Raw genomic sequence first — 22628 nt, forward strand, 5'->3', positions numbered from 1 at the left:
AATTACCATGTTAAACCACAGAATACGGATGCAACAAGTTATGTCTCTCAGGTGAGAAATTACAAGGTGTTCCCCTCCCACGATGGACCATCATCGTATCCGGAAATTTAACAGCAAAGATTGTCAGGGAATCACCACGGCAGGTGATTTTTTTGGAGAGGACAACTTACCCCAAACTTCAGATGCAAAAGACAATTGTGTGTGTTAAAGGCTTCCATTCAAATCCGTGGAACATTTTCTAGATGACTGGATCTGAAGATTGCTATGCTTTAATCTGCATGCTTTGTTCTCTACTTTGCTGGGTGTTTTCTTTATTTTATTTTTTTTGCCTTTGTAGGGTTCTGTATTGACATTTTTTACTTCTCAAATATGATAATTCCCTATCCTTAAGGTATCTATTTTATCCTAGTCAATTCTTGATACAGGTCTACCTTCTGGTTTTGATGTTCTCATAGTTTAGCTAATTATACAATTAGAACAACTCTTGGATTTGTTTTCACGTCCCTTGGGGGCCACCCAGCCTCTTTTGGAACCCATAACCTATAATGAATCAGCTGCTTTCCCAGGTCATTGTACTCAGCCATTAAGTGACATTGTAGATGCAACTTTACTGTTTGTTTCAAGAAAATCCTGTAAGCCAGTTTATCCAGATAAACAGTTTGCTCATCTGGGAAAACAACTATCATGACAACATCTCTGGGCAAAAAGATCATTTATCAACCATCAGTGACATTACAGACTTACTTCATACCCATTGCTTTATGATTCCACCAATCCTACATCATCACACCAAAAACACTGCCCAATCCCAATCAATTTTCCCCCTTGAAAGAATCACTTAAACTTACCATTCCTTTCCACTCATGAGAAAGGACTAAGAATCTGCCAAAGGCATTTCTCATCATTGCAGTAAATCGAATTAACTTAGCTTCACTTGATCAACAAACCGTTGAGCTTGTGCAGCATTGAGTGACTCATCCTCACAAAGGCAATGATTCATTCAGGTGGGTTTTTCGATTTTTTTTTTTTTTTTTTTTGTAGGCTATATACCCGGGGTCACATTTCATTCTTTTTCCATGTGAGTATCCTGTTATTGCAGCACCATTTGTTGAATTTTTGTTTGTTTTTTCTTTCTGTTTTTGTTTGTTTGTTTGTTCCCGGGAAGGCTGGGAAATGAATCTGGGTCTCCTGCATGGCAGGTGAGAACTCTACCACTGCAGCACCCTCGCAGCCCTGTCAGGTGTCTTTCATGGCATGGGCTCAGTCTCCAATCCTGTCCTTTCGTCCAGTGTGATCTGGGCTCTCCAAGGACTCAGATCTGCATAGGGTGTGGGATATGGAGTCCGGGAGCCCTGGACACATTTAAGGCCTGAAGAGTGTTAAGAAGCTACCACATGATTTTTCTTCTCTTTATACTGATTATTTTCCAGAGCACACCTGTATGACTACATCTTTTTTCTATTATTTTGAAAAGCCTGTCCCAGGAAGTAGTGTCGTGCACGTGTGCACACTGGCAGATGTTGTGGTGGGGAGAAGGTGGTTTTAATAAATTTAAGAGCAAGGATGCAAATCTAAGGAAGATTTAATGAAAACTGAAAGAAGTCTGATGGTGCAATATACTCCAATCTCTTTGAAAGTATGTTAACTAGACTTCACCTATGAGATATCAGTGAGGAATTCCCAGGAGATCCTGCACTCATGTACACTAATATTTTTTTGGTAACTGAACCTTTTTAATAACTTTAGTGAGATATAATACATATACATACAGTTCACCCTATAAGTGCAATCAAATCAATGTTTTTTAGTGTGCTCTTAGAGCTGTGCTGCCATAACCACCATCTGAATTTAGATTAATTTAATTTTAGAGCATTTTCCTGTGCTCCCAAAAGGGAACCCACTGCTGTCAGCTTCATTCTCTGTCCGCCTCCACGTCCTTCCTCTTCAGCCCGAAGAAACCACTAATGTGCTGTGTGTCTCTGCAGAGCTGCCTGCTGTGGACACCTCATCCAAATGGAACCGCGCACTGTGTGGTCTTTCGTTTTGGCTTCTCCCTGCATAATGCTTTCAACGTTCGTTTATGCTGTAGTACGCATTAGTACTGCATTCCTTTTTATTGGACTCATATTTGTACAATGCCTTCTCCATGTTGCAGTTTTCCTACGTGTATAGTTAACTGAATTTATGTAACTCTTGAAGATCTGCATAAGAAAAGTGTCAGGTACATATTATCAGAAAGAATAATATACAAACCTTGGGAAATATGTTCATAAATGATATCTTTGAAAAGCTCCACTTTAGAAGTGAAGATGCCTCAAAGAGAAATAAAATGCAGTGAAGAAACACTAGTTTATAATAAATTTGGCAGTGGGAGAATACAAGACACTTACTAGAAAATTCAATTCTTGATCATGCGAAATAGAACATTAGTTCTGGCTACAGTGATTTTGAAAATATTCATTAATTATATATGGGGAAACAGAAGTGCATATTTAGGAGACAATTTACAATATTCAAATATGAGCAAGGCATTAGAATGACAATTTTATGAGGAGGAAAAAAACACAAACCTTCCAGAAAAAGGATTGGGTGGAAAAGAAAAGAAAGTGAGGATGTGAGGGCAAATATGAAATTTTGGGTTTTGGGTTTGGGTTTTGGGTTCTCCCTCCTTAGCATAGAATTCTAATTTTCATTTCAATCTCCTTCCTTACCCTCTAAAGCAAATAAGAATGTGCCAAACTCACCTCCAAATGGGTTAATGTAATTTCCAGACCATGTATTCACTCAGTCTAAATTTAGGGGAAGAAAAATAGCATGGAAAAAGGACTGACGCATATTAGAAAGTATTGGTTTAATCTTTGGATTCACTTTTGGACAAATTACTTTAGTTCTCTGGATCTCAAATTCCTAATTTGTGAAATACAGGCAAAATACAAATTTTTCAGGCTTGTTACAGTGATTAATTAACATTGTAAAGTACCCAGTCGAGATCCTGGCTATTATAGGTTTTCAATAAATGTCATTTGAAGCAGAGTGCAGGGTTCTTTTCTATAAAGGCAGTTGGAGAAAGGAGCTTATGAAATAACTTACCTGCAATGTCTGCAAGAAATTGTAAGCACATGTGGTTTCCATCTGAAGTTACTATTCAGATGAATCATAAATCTTAATTAGTCCCCTCTCATTGGTGTAGGGAAGCTTCTCTTGCAAACTCCAGCCCTCTTTTGTAGCTTTTGATGGAGTGGTTTCCTTTGTCCTCTCACCTCCCGGAAACCAGCTGTTTCAACGTCCCTTAAGTCCCACCGTTTGCGGTTGCTACTCGTCAGTGCAACGTGAGTCATCTGGACATCGAGCTGAGAAGCTTTTCTGAGAATGAAAAATTGTTGTTGTTTTTTCTTACTTACAGAGCAGAATTGCTGCCCAAGGCAGAGCTCCAAGGGCACAGAGGCTCTAATTCAGGCTTTTGACACCTGGAAGCTGAGAGAAAAGGAAGGAAGGGGGCCACTTTCTTTATTCCTTCCCGGATGCAGAGAAGCTTACACTGCTCACCCTTGGAAACTGCCATCTCTCCAAGAGCCCTGGTTTCTTTCATTTCAGAATGGGATTTAGAAGCCAAGATTTAGCATCTAAATGCACTCATTTTTATTGGTACATTGCTGCTCCCAAGTTGTTTCGGTAACTGGAACCAAGGGCACACCTAGGCGCACACGTAAGCGTGTACAGACCCGGGGTGAACACACATGTCTTTTACGTATGTTTACATATGTCCATGTGTATCTTTATATAGTGAAATCTGTGAATCCATGTAGACATTTCTGATTACAATCAAACACCCAGGGTTGATTCTAGTTACCTTCCTCTCCGTATTCGCATTTTGTAACTCCTTTCTGCCAAACGAGAAACCAGATTCATCCACCCCCGTGATTTGTGTGATCTCCCATGGTCACTTCTGCCCCCTTCCAGAGGGCTCCTCTCTCTCTGTATGCAGCACCAACGTGCCATGAGCCCCTAAGCACCCGCTTCCTGCTGCACCGCCTTTGCTGCCTCATGCCCTGGGCCTCCAGCTCCCTAGCCCAGCCCCCTTTCCCCTACACCCCTTGGCCTCCAGCTCCCCAGCCCAGCCCCCTTTCCCCTACACCCCTTGGCCTCCAGCTCCCCAGCCCAGCCCCCTTTCCCCTACACCCCTTGGCCTCCAGCTCCCTAACCCAGCCCCCTTTCCCCTACACCCCTTGGCCTCCAGCTCCCTAACCCAGCCCCCTTTCCCCTACACCCCTTGGCCTCCAGCTCCCCAGCCCAGGAACAGCCACAGCCCCGCCCACCTCAGCCCTGGCTGAGCAGCTGTCCTGGAGGGAGGCTCTGCGTGCTGCCCTCCACACCGCCCCCCAGGTGTTCTCTTCACCTGTTCAGTTCTGATCCCCGCAGGCTACTCTCCTTGGGACAGCTCGCCCCCCTGCCTCTTCCCAACTCTGTGCCTCGCAGTTGCCCCCATGCAGTGCTCCCTGCACATGGTGCCCCTCCCTCACATAGTGCTCCCCCATGTGATGCTCCTCCCCACCCAGTGCTCCACCACGCGGCACTCCCCCCACATGATGCTCCCCCATGCAGTGCTCCCCCACACAATGCTCCCTCCCCACAATGCTCCTCTCCACACGGTGCTCCCCCATGTAGACTCTGACATGCTATACTTGGTGACCCCCACCAAACGCCATCCTCATACCCCGCAGGGCCAAATTTCCCTGCATTTCCTCTGGAGAGGATCTTTGCACACGATGCATGGAGCTCAGAGTAGGGTGATTCTTTCTGAAAACGTTATGTATTTCCTTTCCCACCATGTGCAGGGGGCGCAGGGAGCAGAGCAGTGAAGAAGGGCGAAGGGGACTGTAGGTCAGGAGAGAGGCCTGTAGACGAGTGTGCAAGGTGAGCCCCACCAGCAGAAGTGAAGGGAACTGTAGGTCAGGAGAGAGGCCTGTAGACGAGTGTACAAGGTGATCCCCACCAGCAGAGGTGAAGGGGACTGTAGGTCAGGATAGAGGGCTGTAGACGAGTGTGCAAGGTGAGCCCCACCAGCAGAGGTGAAGGGGACTGTAGGTCAGGAGAGAGGGCTGTAGACGAGTGTGCAAGGTGAGCCCCACCAGCAGAAGTGAAGGGATCTGTAGGTCAGGAGAGAGGGCTGTAGACAAGTGTGCAAGGTGAGCCTCACCAGCAGAGGCAACGGGGACTGTAGGTCAGGAAAGAGGCCTATAGACGAGTGTGCAAGGTGAGCCTCATCCGCAAAGGCGGGGGCAACACGGAAAATGAGCAGCCCATGCTGTGTCATCTTCCGACTCCGCGTGTGCTCATGATTAGCTGAAGGAAAACTTGCTGTTTTGGAATTTATTACTCCCCTAAGTGGGTATAATCAGCCATCACTAAATAGTTTCATAGGTAAAGCACACAGCATAGTGTCTGCTGCATACAAATTGCTCAAAATGTATGAGTTATCAGCACAAACTTTTATTTTGGGAAATGAGGTTCTGTGGGTTTTGCTAAGAGCTCCAAAGCCAATTCTCAGCATTCTGCTTCAGAGAGTGAACAGAACTCCTAATATGTCCCCACTAGTGAGCAGCTGAGGCCTGCTTTAAGAAGTGTCTTGTCTCCATCTGTAATAACCCGTAGTGAGTTGTGCTTTCTTTGACGTTACACACCAATTTTATTCGTCTCCTATTCTTTATTTCTCAGAATCCCATCAATAAAAACACAAAGGCCTCACTCTCTCTAAGCCCAACTCTGCAAGTGAAATCATTGCCCTCCCCCCACGTGGGCATAACATAACATCCAAGGGCAAAAGTCTCCCTGGCAATGTGGGAAATGACTCCCAGGGATGACTCCACACCTGGCACCATGGGATCAACAATTCCATCCTGACCAAAAGGGGAAAAGAAGTGTAACAAATAAGCTATCAGTGGCTGAGAGAGTTCAAGCAGAGTCAAGAGGCTAGTCTGGAGGTCACTCTTACATAAGCCACACTGATCCTGTTAATTGCCACGCCAACCAGCCATGGTTTGCCAACCCATAAAAAGTGCCCAGGCTCTGTCTGAGAGTCTACAAGTTTCCATGAACTAAGGTGTCATGGTCAGGTTCATGTGTCAACTTGGCCAAGTGGTGGTACCTGTTTGTCTGGTTGGGCAAGTGCTGGCCTGTCTATTGCAATGAAGACATTTCATAGAATTAAATCATGATCTCGTCAGCTGCATCCACAGCTGATTCCATTTGTAATCGGCCAAGGGGAGTGTCTTCTGCAACGAGTGATGCTCAATCTAATCACTAGAAGCCTTTTAAGGAGGGTTCAGAAGAGACAGGCTCTCTTCCTGCTTCGGCTGGTGAGCCTCTCCTGTGGAGTTCGTCCAGACCCTCCATTGGAATCGTTGGCTTCACAATCTGCCCTGCAGATTTTGGACTCTGCATTCCCACAGTCACATCAGACGCTTTTATAAATTTTATATTTGCGAGTGTTTCCTGTTGATTCTGTTTCTCTAAAGAACCCTAATTAATACATAAGGTAACTTTCCAGAAACCTACAACCTCCAGATGGGTTTCTAGGCCAGAAGAGTCCTGAAACGGAGAGGGGCCAGACTCTCCAGAACATCAGCTAATTCCATCCCTCTATCCCATATTGCTGCCAGTCCTTTCCAATATGAAAAAGTTAGAATGGAGGGGTGCATGGGTGGTTCAGTGGTTATAATGCCTGCCTTCCATGTGGGTTAGAATGCCTGCCTTCTATGCACCCCCCAAAAAAGAAAAAAAGTTAGAATGGGCATAGCCCAAATACCCCTAAAGATTGGAAGAAAAATCAAAGGAGAAGGAGGAATTATAACAGAGAAGATAGGACTTAAATGAGCATGACTGCTGACTCATTATATTGATATTTCTTTTAGTTTCCAGTGTCTTGGAGCAAATGGAAAGAAAAACTTAAAATTGTGAAACCATAACCCATACCAGACTCTGAAATCTTTTCTATAATTGATTCTTACAATGTACTTTGAAATTTATTGTTTTTATGTATATACGTTATTTTTCACAATAAAAATGTTTTTAGGGGCGGGCCACAGTGGCTCAGCAGGCAGAGTTCTCGCCTGCCATGCTGGAGACCCAGGTTCAATTCCTAGTGCCTCCCCATGCAAGCAAAAAAAAAAGTTTTTAAAATAAAATAACATAAAAATACACAGTCACTTCCTAGAGATCAGGATTTTTGGAGATTGGGAAAGTGCAAGGGCAAATTATGCATTACGATTTTTACTTGGTCTGCACTTTTGAGAGGCATTTTTTTTTCTTTTCTGAGTCTGAATTCCTGTTTTAATTCTCTGTATGTTCCTTTAAAAATTAATCTACCTTGGTTTACTTCTGAAGTGCTTTAGAACTTTGACTCAAGTTATCCTTTTGGAGGTTATGTCCTTATCAGATCGGCAGCACCTGCCCGACTTCAGCAGTCACGCCATGAACGTTCACTCTATTCCTTTATCACTATCCCTCTGTAATGGACAGCTGCTCTACCTCCACGTAAATACCGTCCAATTTCACAAAAATTCTGTTCTGGCTGAGTCTGATCTTGCCTCTTTTTCCTAAGCGCCACCCTGTCACTCCACCTTCCTGCAGACTTGAAGCCAGCACAGACCCTCCTGGGCTCGTTCCTGTCCCCTCCTCTCCATCCAGTCCCTTTTGGGGCACCTCATGGTGCCACCGTGAGGAGAGGGCAGCGTGCCCCTCTTGGGAAAGGTCAAAGGACCCAGTATGGGTTCGTGGCAGGTAGAGATTGCCTCTCAACGTACCAAGAAAGGAGTAAGAAAAATCCCTGTATCCTGGATTTCTGGTACTGTCATGACAGTCAGACTGTGCGTCCAAGAGCTCTGACCCGTGGTCTGTTGGGCTCCATGGCAGGATAAAATATTTCATAAGAGGATTTTTACTGCACTTGGAAAAATTCATGCTTCAGCCAAATGAATCAGTAATGGCTATCTTTTGCCAGAAGTGGCCATATGTTTCCAGATGCATTAGCAAAGCAAAGCATAGAAACATTAACTTGCTAAAATAAGGCAAAACCACATTTTCTCCCTGGAAAAACTCAAGCGTTGGGAAAGGGAGGGTGGATTGGACATGTCATTTTGGATTACACTGAGGCAAAATTGCCATCTGGACAAAGCTCACCCTGGAAAATGGAATTTTACCAGCTTCATATCGTCAGGAATAGTTCACTCTCAACAAGGTTTTGAGTCTCACTCCTAGAATGTTCTGTTGGTTCATATTTTGGTGGAATTGTTATAATAACACATGAGAATCCATTAAAAAATGAATTTATCAACAATCAAGCGAGTTTTCAAATAGTTTAAGGCTGAAGGGTTTTTTAAAATAGTTTTTTAAAATTGTACTTTAGAGTGTATTTGAGTCGATTATTTTGGCAGACTCTGTTTAGAGCAAAGAACAAATTAATCATTACAGAACTAACCATCCTGGTGGCAGAGAAGCTGAGCACGTTGGCTTCATTTGGGAACAACTCCGAGAAGACATGTCGTTTTGATCTAGCCAAATGCTTGAACTGTTTGATTAGCATTTCCACTTTCCTCCAATCAAACTTCTGTTGAAAAGTACATTTGTAAATGTGTTTCTAAATTTAGCCACTCTTCTATATTCAGGTCAAATTACCCTGGTGAAATCAAAGCAACCTGGCAGTTGGAGGAAAATCTGTATTTTCTAAGTTCCCCAAATTGTTCAGTGGTGGCAGGAGACTCTAAGGTGCCTATATTCAGTGAACTAAACTACGTTCTACTTCCAGAACTGGCAAGTTTTATAAATCTTTTTTTTCATTTAATCAGATCAAGGATAAGAACGGACTCAACTGCTATTGTTCTCCTTCCTGGCACGATAGCCTGTATTTGTGTATTAAGTATTTACTAAGTGTAAAACACAGAATCCCTCATTCGATGAACCTTTGCTGAAATCCTGCAACCTGCCCTCACTGTTCTCAGAGCTGCAGTTACAGCAATGATACAAGTCCCTTCTCTCGGGCAGCTTAAATTCTACCTTTCCCTTACAAAAAACAGATACCGTTCACTGAGGTTACTTAATAATAGAAACATTTTATATGGTGTTTTAGTTTTCTAGCCTGCTTGAGGCAAATACCATGAAATGGGGTGGGTTACACAATGGGAAGTTATTAGTTTACAGTTTTGAGGGAATGTCCAAACCAAGGCCCCATCATGACAATGCTTTCTTCCTGGGGACAGCCATCCACCGTGGGCTCCTCTGTCTCTGCCAGGCCCAAGGCCCATCTGCTGACTCTCCCTTTTCTTCAGGTCCCTGCTTCAACGGCTTCATCTGACGTGGTGGAGTTCCTTCTCTCGTAAAGGATCACAGTGATGGGTCAGACCCAACCTGATCGAGGTGGCCCCACCTCAGCTGACGTGGCCTCATCCCAAGTTCCTGCCTGCCTGGTCCACACCTCAGGCATGGGTTAGATTTAAAACATGTTTTTCTGGGGGACATCCAGCTTCAAACCACTACCTATAGGGACTTCGGCGATCATAATATTGTAGGCTTTTATTATTGCAGGTGAAGAAATTGGAAGCCTTAAGTAGATAACCTGATAAATGCAAATTACTGGAAGTCAGTGTAAAATCGTTATTATTATAGTACTTGATTGTTATAGCTGAGATAAATTGGTCAAAATATTCATGAAGCAAACTCTCATACTCACCTCTTACGAGTGTAAATGGATATCGTTGTGTAGCAGAACAAACAGTACTTAATAAAATTGAACATCAGTTTTAGCAAAAGTCAGAAATTCACTGGTATGTGGTCTCAAGTTACAACTTAAACCTTTTTGGATTACAAGGCACAGTTATAAATATAATTAATATCCAATGGGAAAATACAAAAATTTCACAAAACACTATTATTTTCTCTTACTTTGTGCAAAGCAATCTTTTCCTTTTCCCTTCCATCCCTTTCCCTCAACTTCCCTCCCCTCCCCTCCCCTTATTTTCTATTGCATTTCATTACTTTAAGCAAAGGATATTTTCACCAGCTATTGAACTTATTTCTTGACAATAATAGGTGAAATCCAGTTTGAAAAATATTGAGAAGAATTCTTGTTCTTGTCCGCAGGAAGATGTGCACAAATGTGCAAAGCAGCTGTATTAAAAGAAAGTGGAAATATCCCAAATTTCATCCACACATAATATATTAAAAATGTCTTAAAATGGAATGCTAGCCATCAGTGAAAGTCAATAAATGATAGGTACACTGTCTTAGTGGTTCTCAGAAACTAAATGAATGAAAAGCAAGTTCTAGAAGAATATGTCCAGTATATATCCACTTACTTGCTGGCCAATTTCTGGGAAAGATCAACACTAAGTTATTTAGGGATCATATATGTGCAGCAATACTATTTATAAAGAGGTAAGAATGTAAAATTTAAAGCTTAAAGGGGATGTATCTGAGAAAATTGATATTGGAAGTCTCATAAATGAGAAAAATAAGTATATGTTAAGCTGGGTATTGCTTATAGGGATGCTCTCATTTTATTTGAAATTCTACATATATGTATTGTTATTTCATATGTGACACAAAATATGTTAACACATTTATGTTAAATGTCAAATAGAGATTTGATATTTTCTTCTCAAGGACTTTTTTTTGTTACTTCCATTTTTTTTCTATTATGAATAAGTTGCTCAGTATATTCATTTTCATGACTATTAGTAGGCCTAGGATTTTATTTATTTGGGGTAAATACCAAGGAGTTAAATTGTAGGGTTACAAAGTCAGTTTATGTTTAACTCTACAAGATGCCATCAGTTTTCCAGTGTTATAAAATGTACACTCCCATTAGAAATATATGGGAGTTCTGATGGCATATATATATATATATATATATATATATATATATATATATGTTAATTTTAGCTGCTCTGTTGAGTAGCTCCCATGAATAATAATGAATAATAATGATACACCAATTCTTATGTAAATTGGTCATTTTGTGAAATCTCTCTTTAAGGTTTTGCTCATTTAAAGCTTTTTGTCTTATTTTGTATTCATAGAGATTTTCTATATATTGTAAACACAAATTCTTTGTAGAGAAATATATTGAAATTGTATGTCCTACTGTGTGGATGTTTCTTTATTTAAGAATGCTTTTTATTAAAGTTTTATTAATTTTGTTGAAGTTATGCTTGTCAAAAATTTTTAAAAGATTTTGAAATATTTTTTAAATATTTCCTAAATATTTTTTCTTTACTCAGAAATTCCTAGAATATTTCCTTATCCCAAATTTATAAACATATTCCTTTTACTTTCTGACGCTCTAAAATTTCAGCTTTTATTTTTAGGTCTTCCCCCCTGCTAAGTTAATTTCGTTGTTTTGAAATATGGGTCCTACAGCAATTGTTGTTACATATGACTATCTAGATGTTTAGTATGATTTTTAAAACAAGCTTTCCATTCTCCCTAAATTGTATTGCCATCTTTGTAAGAAAACCAATGGAATATAAAGGTATGGTTTAATTTCTGAGCTTGCTATGCTATTCCATTATTTCATTAGTTTACCTTTGTACTACTACCACAATATCATTTGGTCGGGCAGGCATTGTCGATCCCACAGTGCCAGGGCCAGGCTCGTCCCTGGGAGTCCTGTCCCACGCTGTCAGGGAGAGTTTCACCCTTAGAAGTCATGTCCCACATAGTGGAGAGAGCAGTGAGTTAACTTGCAGTTTGGGGCCTAGAGAGAGAGAGAGAGGCCACATCTGAATAACAGAAAGAGGTTTTCTGGAGGTAATTCTTAGGCATAATTATAGGTAGGATAACCTTCTCTGTTACAGAAATAAGTTTCATAAGAAGAAGCCTCAAGATCAAGGGCTGGACCTATTAACTTGAGAATCTCTAATGCTTGAGAGAGTATCAGTTTCTCAGATGGAGAAATTTAACAGCTCCATTTTTCTTCCCGTCCCTCAAGGGACTTTGCTAATGAGTTTTTTCCTTTTGTTTGTGAAAAATAGTATGTACAAAAAGCGATAAATTTCAAAGCACATCACAACCATTAGTTGTAGTCAGATTTCAGAGTTTGGTATAGGTTACAATTCCATAATTTTAGATTTTTACTTCTAACTGCTCTAAGATATTGGAGACTAAAAAAAATATCAATATAATGATTCAGCAATCATACTAATTTGTTAAATCTTACCTTCTCTGAAAGACTCCACCATCACCTTTGATTTTTCTCCCACCCTTTAGAGGTATTTGGACTGTGCCCATTCTAACTTTTTCATGTTGGGAGGGGCTGTCAATAATATGGGGTAGGTAGATGGGGCTAGCTGATATTCTGGAGAGGCTGGCCCATCTGCATTTCAGGACTTATCTGGTCCAGGGACTCAACTGGAGGTTGTAGGTTTCTGGAAAGTTATCCTAGTGCATGGAACCTTTGTAAAATCTTATATATTGCCATAGGTATTCTTTAGGACTGGCTGGAATGGTTTTGGTTGGGGTTTGGCAAGTTATGATAGGTAGCAATGTCTAACTGAAGCTAGCATAAGAGCAACTTCCAGAGTAGCCTCTCAACTCTATTTGAACTCTCTCAGCCACTGATACTTTATTTGTTACACTTCTTTTCCCCCTTTTAGTCAGGATGGCATTGTTGGTCCCATGGTGTCAGAGCCAGGCTTGTCCCTGGAAGTCATCTCCCATGCTGCCAGGAGACTTTCACCCCTGGATGTCATATCCCACATTATGGGGAGGATGGCAATGATTTCACTTGCAGACTTGGGCTTTGAGAGAGACACTTCATCTGAGCAACAAAAGAGGTCTTCCAGAAGTAACTCTTAGGCATATCTATAGGTAAGATAAGCTTCTTCACTACGTACATAAGCTTCGCAAGAGCAAGCCTAAAGATCAAGGGCTTGGCCTATTGATCTGGGTGTCCTTAATGTTTGACCCAGTATCAGGGTTTCCCTGGTGGTGAAGTTTAATAGTTCCTTTTTTTTTTCTCCCATCCCTCCAAGGACTTTGACAATACATTTTCATTATCTGCCCAATGTACTCTGGAATGTATCGAGTTATTACATTAAACTATGCAGAATGACAAGATCTCATTCCCAATTCTAGGCTCCAAGTGTTCGGATTATTTAACTATCCAGGCAGGTTGAGTTAGATTATGTGCTACAGAAGGTTTTGGACAAAATAAACCTATCTTCTTTTGTTTTCATAAGTAGGTGAAATTTTACAATACAGATAATATAATCCTTTACCCTGTAGTCTGTTTGCCTTAGTCCCAACTAAATTCTTATCTCTAATTGAATCTGATCTCTTTTTGGCTTCTTTAACAGTTGCTATACGGAGCAATGCTGACTTTCTGAGCTGCAGAACTCCAACTCTGAGTCTTAGGTGTCACACAGATACCCAAAGTTCAAGTGAAATACCAGGTTATACACAAAACAGCACAGCATCTCAAAATTTAGAAATAAGGCTTAAAGCTCAGGAATAAAAGTGGCTGTTATAAGAGCTTTCAATCTAGGCCTTAATTTTCTTATAAGTATTCTCTAAATCAGACCATACAATATTTGTCCTTTTGTTTCTGGCTTATTTTGCTCAACATAATTCCCTCAGTTTCCTTCAATTTGTTCCATGCTTCACAACTTCATTCCTTTCTATAGCTGCACAACATTTCATCACACGCATACATCCTGCTTCACCATTCCACTTACCAGTTAATGTGCTGTCCATCCACCTCCATCTACTGGGCCCCATGGATAATGCTGTCATAAGCATCAGTGTGTAGATGTCTATTGGAGTCCCTGCTTTCTGCTCTTCTGAGTGTATTCAGTAACAGGTGAGCCTAAGTGTATGGAAACAGTGGAAAATCTTGTCAGTGTGAGTTTCAGACCCGGCCCATCCTGAGGCAAAATTCCCCTCTGCTTGTAAATTTGTGAAACTCAAAACAAGTTATCTGCTACCAATATACAAAGGAAGGTAGGTTGTAAGATAAATGTTTCCATTGCCATAGGAAGAAATTAGAAAGAAAACAGGGGTCATTGGACATAAAAAATTCCAAAAATCTGCAGGACAAACTCCATTAGATTTCAAAGCCTGAGAGTCATTTATAGGATGATGTCTAATCCTCTGAGCTTGTAGGAGTGACAGTCCCACCCTTTCCAAGGGGTTACACAGAGGCTCTGTTCTCTCCAAATGCTGTGACGAGTGTTGCAATAATAGGGGCATTCGTAGACCACCTCGTCCTCAGTCCACCCTCCTCCTGCATCTGAGCGGCTTCCCGACGCTCTGCCGTCTCCAGGGCACACACTGAAACCCTTCAGAACAGTGAGGTGGTAGCCACACTCTTCCCAGTCCCTGGAGAATGTGTTCCTCCCTCCCTGAGGCCTGAGGTGCCACTTCCACCAGCCCTCTGTCTCTGGGGCAAGCTCACCTTTCCACATGCATGAGTGGATCTGCTCTCCTGGGCCAAGATTCCCTTGGCTCCACACCTTAGCTTCCACAGTTCTGCCTTTGAAGTCATTTCTTCTTCAATCTGCCCATTTTAGTCCAGAATGGCAGTGGGTACATTCATACAGATCTTGCAACACTCTTGTTGGTTTTCTATGCAGTACATAGGAGTCACAACAATCAGAAAATAGGACTGTCCAAAAGTCCTTTCTTGATAGCCACATTTGCAACTCTAGCCTTTAAAAGAAATGGCAGATGTGTTTCATGTTTGACTAAATTCACATGTGGGGCACTATTCTCTGGGATCTCACTTTCTTCAAAGCCCAGATTTTCCAGACCATCAATTTCTACTTTCTTTGTACTCAAGAGTTTAGTTCTCAATTTATCTCTTTCCTTTTGCATTTTGTTATAAGCTGCAAGGAAAAGCCAGGCTATGTTTTCCACATTTAATTTCTAAATATCCTTAGCTAGATAGCTGAGCTTATCTCTTTCAAATTTTCCCTTCCATCCAACACCAGTTCTTAATTTTGCCCAATTCTTTGCCACTTTAAAATACAATTGACTTTCCTCCAGTTTGCAAAAACATATTCAACATCTCTGTCTAAGGCCTCATCAGAGGTATCTTTAGAGTCCATATTTCTACCAACAATCTCTCCAAAACAAGTTAGGCCTTCTCTATCAAGCATTTCACAATTCTTCCAGAATCTTTCCCTTATCAATTTCTAAAGCCATTCCAGCATTTCTGGTATTTTTATCTCACAGCATCCCACTTCTCTGGTATCAAAATCCATTTTGGTTTGCTAAGGCTGCCAGAATGCAACATACCAAACATGGATTGGCTTTTTCAAAGGGGATTTATTAAGTTATAAATTTAAAGTCCTAAAGCCATGAAATATCCAAATTAAGTCATCCAGAGAAAGATACCTTGACTGTGAAGAAAAGCCAGTTGCATAGGGGTTTTTCTGTCACATGGAAAGGTATGTGCTGATGTCTGCTGTCTTTCTCTCCCAGCTTCTGGATTTAGCTTCTGATTCCAGTGGCATTCTCTCTAAGCATCTGTGGGTTCTCATTTACCTTCTCCAGGGCAGACTCTACTCTCTTAGCATTGCATCTCCAAACATGTGTCTTGGTTACATTTCTCTGCTCTCTGTGTAAGTTCTGAGCTTTCTCTATGTTTTCTTCCTTTTATTCTCTTTATAGAGGATTCCAGTAAAAGGTTTCAGACCCGTCTTGAATGTGTGGAGTCACATCTCCATGCAAGCATTCTAATTACAAGTTCTGACATAATTGAGTGGGTCATATCTCCATGAAATAACCCAATCAAAAATTCCCACCCCAAAATAGGTCTACCCTCACAAGATTATATTAGAAGAACATGGCTTTTCTGGGGTATATAACAGTTTCAAACCAGCAAAGTATTCTTGAGTCTAAGATGAGTCTCTTGTAAATAGCATATAGTTGGATCATACTTTTTAATCTATTCTGCCAATTGACATCTTTTAATTGGAAGGTTTAATCCATTGGCATCCAGAGTTATTACTGTACTTGCACCAACCATGTCATCCTCTGGTTTTTATTTGTCAGATCTATTCCCCCCCTCACTTATTATATCCTTTAACTCACTCTTATTAATGTTCTTCCATTCTGTGCCCTTCTCCAGACATCTCTCTCCTGTCTATTTTTTTTTCAGCTAACAGAAAACTCACTTTTTGTTTTTCTTACAGGGTAGATCTCTTGTTAACAAATTTTCTCAGCATTTGTTTGTCTGAAAACATTTTAATATCTCCCTCACTATTGAAGGGCAGCTTTGCTTGGTAAAGAATTTGGGGCTGACAATTTTTCTCTTTCAGAATCTTAACTATGTGACACCACTGCCTTCTCACCTCCATGGTGTCTGGTGAGTAGTCAGTCTTATGTGTGTTCCCTTGCATGTGATGAATTGCTTTTCTCTTACTACTTTCAGGAATTTCTCCTTTTCTTCATTATTTGAAAATCTAATTAGCATGAGTCTTTGAGTTTGTCTATTTGGATTTATTCTATTTGGAGTTCATAGGGCTTCTTTGATTTCCATATTAATGCCTTTTATAAGGGTTAGGGAGTTTTCCCCAATTATCTCTTCAAATACTTTTCTAGTTTATTTCTCTTTTCCTTCTGGGACACGAGTGATTCTTATATATGAACAATCCATGTTGTTTATCATTTCCTGGAACTCTAAGTCAAATTTTTCCTTCTTTTCCACCATTTGTTCTTTTGTGCATTCACATTCAATTGCCATACTCTCTAGCTCACTTATTCTTTCTTCTGCTCCTTCAAATTTGCTGTTGTGTGTCTCTTGTATATTTTTTATTTTAGCTACAGTATTTTCACTTCCATAAGAGCTGCTATTTTTCTACTTACATTTTTAAATTGTTTATACTCTTCTAGTATCTTCTTGATATCCGTTATATCTTTAACCAACTCATTGAAATTATTTTGGAGGTTTGCATATACTGATCAGTGGTTCCAAATTTTGTGTCATTTGGCTTAGCTTTTAAATTTGATCATTTATCTTTTAAACTTGGTCATTCGTCTTAGCCATCTCTTCTTGCATCTTAATGTGCTTTGTGAGAGTCTGCTGATTTTCAGGAATTTGATTATCATGATAATATTTTTTGATTTTCCTCATCACCCAAGGTTGTATATTCGTTTGGGCTTGTGCTGAGTGTCAGGAAAGCAGTCTACCAGACCACACTTCCCCTGTCTTTGCAGTGGGGGCACTCTCGGGCCACCTTTTCCCCATAGCCAGTCTCTCTCCACCTGTGGCAGTGCACTGGGCTTGGACCCATTCCAGAAAAGGCTGTGATTCTCCATGCCTGCTGGAATCTGCTGACACCAGGGTTGGGGCTGGGCACTGCGCACCTCAGCTGAGGCCCTGCCTGTGGGCACGTGTCTGGAGCTTCCCAAATTCCCACATGGAAAGGCCTTGGATTGCAGGACTGAGAGTTTCCAGTTCGCCTGCCAGCAGCTGCCCAGGTGTGCTCTGCTTTGCCCCATCCAGCCAGCACCAGCCCAGGCGTGCTCTGCTTTTCCCCATCCAGCAAGACCTGGACTTCTATTAGGGAGCTGCTTTGACACTTGGGTGGCCCATGGTTCTCAGCCAAAAGAGGGCATGGTTGCCGTGCAGGGGTGTAGACCAGCTCCAGTGGGCCTGGGACAGGGTCTGGGGAGACTCTGATGAGCCCTGCGGTTCCCTGCACTTTCCGCCTGTCCAGTAGATTGTGCTGTTCAGTGTCTTAATCATCCTGAGAGCTGTTTCCCTCCTAAGGCCCAGGCTGCGTGTGACCAGGTGGGGCTGAGCCACCTCCCGGGGCCCAGGTTGCATCTGACTGGGCTGGACTGAAACTTGGGGTTCCTGTGCCCTCACTCCACTCCGTGTGTGGCTGTGTCCCCCACTTTACTTGGGGTGGAGGACTCCCCCAGTGGCCCCATCTGCAGCTCTCCCCCAGGCAAGGTTCAGGCATCCCAGTGCTGTTTCCCTCAAGGGTTGGGGTTGGGGACCAAAACCCAGAGCTGGAAACCACCTCTGTCCACATTTTCTCATACTGTCTGTCCCTCACTGACCTGGGCTGTGAAATGTCCTCCCCTGTCCTCTGGATCCCCAAACAGTGGGTTCTGCCTCACGGCACTGAGAGATTTTTATCATCCGTGTCCCTGGTGGGAGGTGGGAAGGATCCTGGCTGCTGCCTCTGGGCACTGTTCTATCTGTGTGGGATGAGTGAGAGGGAGCGGAGGGCACTGGCCAACCCGGAATGGAAGTTTCCTACCTGACATTTTAGTCTTTATTCGGCTCATCATTTGTGGGATCTTTCTCCAGTGTATACCTTCCTCCAGAGTTCTGAACAAATGGGAATAGACTTCTTCCCACCATCTCTAAGGAGAGGTTTTCATCGGGTGTTGATGTCACCATGCTGATGACGTCATGTTTCCTGTCCTCTTGCTGCTGATGCATCCGTGCAAATATATTTGCTGCAGGTGTATCATCAGCACCACAGATCGGGGGCTTACTTTTTTAAAAGCCATTTGACAATTTCTGTTTCTTAATTTGAGGTTTTAGTTAACTTATATTTATACGATTATTGATTTTTTTTGCTCTGCTCATGTTTTATTAATATCATCATTTGTTTTTTGTTTAGATTGTCATTTCCCATCTTCTTTTGGAATAGTCAAGTAAACTCTGTTGGGTTTTTAACAATTGTGTGTCAATTATTTCTAGTAGTTGCTCTAGGATTAACATGTGTGCCTTAATTTGTCACTGTCGATCACGAATTAATATTATAACACTTGGATGTGACATATTATATTTACCAGATTTTCCCTATATTTTACTAAAAAATATGAAATAAACTCCTTGATACAATGTTATGGTTTTGTTCTCAAAGTCAATTTCCATTTTTTTAAAAAAATAAGAAACAGGGAAAAAAGTAGTATTTTATACTTTTACAGACATTTATCATTTCTGGAATTCTTTCTGAAGATGCAGATTTTTATCTAGTATGATTCTCTTTAGCTTGAAGAATGAGCTTTACCTTCATATTACAGGTCTGCTAGCAAGAAGTTTTCTCAGTTTACACTTATTTGATAAAGTTTTGACATTCTTCCACTTTTGCTTCATTCTTTAATTTTACTGGTGGTAGATTCTAGGTAACAAACTTTTTTGTTTTTCAGTACACTCAACAGATCTTTACATTAGGCTGAATATTTTCCTCCAATTTGGGGAATGTTTTTTCTTTCTTTCTTCAAATGATTTTCTGCCCAATTCTTTCTCTAACCTCTTTTTGTTCTCTGATTCCATGTATATCAGATCTTTCGATATGCCACCCAGGTCAAATTTTTTCAATTTTCTTTCCTTTAGCATTTTAGATTAGATAGCTTCTAACACTCTTTCTCAAATGTAATTATTTTTCTTCAACATTCTCTCTTCTGCTGTAAGCCTATCCAATGTATATATGTTTAAAATTTCATACATTGTAACTATGCAGTCTAAAACCTTCACTTTGTTTCTTTTCCTGGTTTCCATTTCTTTGCAGTCTCACATCTTTTCACTCATTCTTTCCTTTATTCTGTAAAAATTTTAAAATATTTTTATAATAGACTTTTAAAGTCCTATTTAGTAACTACAATTCTGGAATTAGCAAGCCATTTAGTTAATAGCCATTTAGTTAATAGCTTTACTCTTGTTTGTGAACCCCATGATTCTTTGCATATCTCAATATTTCCTCAAACTTTTAATTGTAAGAACATATATACAATTCAGAATTTCCATTTTAACCACTTTCAAGTGTTTGGGTAATGGATGTTGGTGGTAGCACAATTTGTGAATGCAATTAATACCATTGAATTTCCCATCTCATAGGTTTTGATGGTAAGAAAACATTGTGTATAGAAGAACGTTCATTAGCATTCAAAAATTCTAATGTTTGTTTTGTTTTCCAGAGAATGTGAGCTCTTTGCCTTGTCTGTTGGATAAAATAAGGAAGTGATCATTTTTATATTTTCCCAAACCTTACATTGAGCTAGGACATAATCATAACTAATAAGCATGAGCTCCCCTCTGCTTACCCAACACTTAGATGCCACACATCAGCTGGTGCCGCAGCGTGGGGCCTGCCTCTTTTAATCACACAACTGCTGAAGCTGGCAGGTGGTTGGGTCCAATGGCATGAGGGCCCTACATTCCAGGCATCCTGGGAATAAGCAAGAGTACAAGTTATGCCTCTCAGACCCTACTTCGCTGCCTTTCTCTTTGTTTGTCTCTATTCCCAGAAAAGTGGGCTGGGACCAGGGATAATCTCAGGGTAAGCAAATTACTTCGCATTTGATGATGTCCCAGAATCCAACCACTCCACCCCCAGCACCACCCTCACAGCAGGGCTGAACTAACACTGACTCCTGTCCTTGATTGAGAGACGGGGTTCCGAAGCCACCATGGCATCCTCATCACTATGGAGGCTCATCTCCTCCAGCCGGCTCAGCAATGATTTCTTTTATCCATTACTCATGAATACTTTCAGAAATAAATGTAGCTTTTATTATAGACATTTTTCTTTGATTTTTATTATTCCGAAAATCAGTTATTATTGTCTATTACTTAAAAATATCACCAAGTAATGTGAATAAGAATATATACTAATATTAAAATGTTATAGAATGAAGGTTACCATTCATGTATAGATAAAATGCTTTTAATTATCTCGTTTGGGCTTAAGATCCTTAATTCTGAGGAAGAAGTAATTTATTCTGAATTACCTCGTCTCTCCAGTGTTAGGACATTTTGAGAGGCTGGCACATGAGAACAGAGTGTGTGGTTGCTATTAAAATAGACTCTAAGTGATAGTAGTTGGCTCCGAGAGTGTGCGCATTTACCAAGGCAACTGCAGCTGGCTAATTCAGTTTGTTAATTCACTCCTGGAATAAGATCAGGGCTGCAGTTTCCATCATGTTTGGGCCAGTGGGCTTTACTTTGCTCTGAACCCACTGACTCCCTTCGCTCCATCCTCCCACAAGTCTGGCTGGCTTTTCTAGAGTTATGTTGGGTGAAAGAGCGTGGGTGGATTGGCACACATCCATCCTTTCTTCGCGCCTTCTTGTGTCTGGGCTGTTTTTGCTCATCGAGCTCTAACTCGTCCTTTAGGACGTCACTTCTATAGAAAGTAGCTTCAAGTGCCCTGATGAATGATGAAGAACTTCATGAGGAGACAGAAAAAAACAATTTAGTCCAAACCAAAGCAAGAAAAAGGAAATCAAGTTTGTACTAAAGGAAGTTTAGGGCTTGAATTGATACTATTTTCCTGAGTATACATTCTTATTAAAATTTATTTGATTAGAACAAATATGAAGATATTAGTGTTAAAATGAAAAATGTATTATAGTATAACTCATTTAAATTGAATCTTACTTGAAAGAATTCCTATTAGAGTTTCCTATTTCTGTCTGGCTAAGAAAGGAGTGAATATGGGACTGAATTTTCTATCTCTTCTTTAGTAGTTTTGAGGAAACTAAGTGATGCACAGCAAGATTTTGATGGAGGCCCACAAACTGCTGTATATTTTAAAAAACATTTGAATGGGATGTTCTTGTCTCTCTTTCATCAAACACACACCCTTTCACACATTTAATTTCTAAATTAAATTTCAAATAGTTCTTTTCTAGTTAGTTTATGAAGACTACATAGAAACAAATATTGTATGCATAAATATTAAGAAATATTCCCAAACTTCAACTCTGAAAAATGACTGTGTGCTTTAGGTATGAAATATTTGCAAAAGTTCACTGAAAACCAGTGACCCTTAGAATAGACTATTTAAAAAGTGGCTCTGCAAATAACTTTAGCTCCAAAGAAATGGCTAAAACCCACCTCTCAAAAGTTTCTTCCAAAAAATGATATTGTTTGGCAAATGCTACCAATGGGATTTTTTCTAGTGAGCTCTGTTTTTCTTTCTGGATACTTCTGGCATTCTTTCTCCCTTGGGAATTCTTGTTTTGTTTTGTTTTTCTATGCCACTTAACTTGATATTGTCTTATTTGTCTTGTACAACGTTTGCATGATCTATTACCACATCCTAATCTCACATCAATTTTCTGATTGCTGAAGTGGCTTTCAACAAGTTTGAAAATTTTGTTTGTTTTGCAATATCTTTCCTACATGAATCTTTGGAAGAGGAATTAAGTGATGAATTAGCTCTAACTCTACCCTTCCCTAGATCATTTAGTGAATTGCCTTATCTGGGAGAAAATAGATCATTTTCCTCCTATGTCCTAGTAGAGAAAAGGGCACATTTTATGAACTTATTTAGAAACAGAACTGATTTTTTAAGAATCATACCATGATTTGAGCATTTAGTTAAGTCTATGAGACTTTCTAAGTATTGTCTGGAGCTTGCATCAGATGAGGATGTGGCTGAAATACTCCTGATAAGGGTCAACGAGGAGTTTTAAAAATTGGGAAACAGAATATTGGAAAAGGCTCAATTCATTTGGAAGATATAGCCAAAGAAGTAGAGAGAACTAGAAAATGTTTGCTTATAAGAGCAAAATGTCTGCTATTAAATATTAAAATAATCTATTTAAGTAATCTGCTCTGCTGGGATGCAATAAAGGGATGTCTGAGGAAACAGAGTGTGGTAGTT

At 40.6% G+C, this 22628-nt stretch overlaps 1 long non-coding RNA gene across 1 annotated transcript; it reads right to left on the bottom strand.

Moving 5' to 3' along the window:
• Positions 1-10089: 10089 nt before the first annotated feature.
• LOC143649581 (uncharacterized) lies at positions 10090-13847 on the bottom strand. The gene is made up of 3 exons (XR_013159124.1): positions 13728-13847; positions 11578-11749; positions 10090-10161 (listed from the first exon to the last, which is right to left on the bottom strand). It is a non-coding gene; the product is annotated as an uncharacterized LOC143649581 (long non-coding RNA).
• Between the last annotated feature and the right edge of the window lie 8781 nt (positions 13848-22628).

Source organism: Tamandua tetradactyla, chromosome 11, assembly GCF_023851605.1.
Source record: "Tamandua tetradactyla isolate mTamTet1 chromosome 11, mTamTet1.pri, whole genome shotgun sequence".
Taxonomy (NCBI): Eukaryota; Metazoa; Chordata; class Mammalia; order Pilosa; family Myrmecophagidae; genus Tamandua; species Tamandua tetradactyla.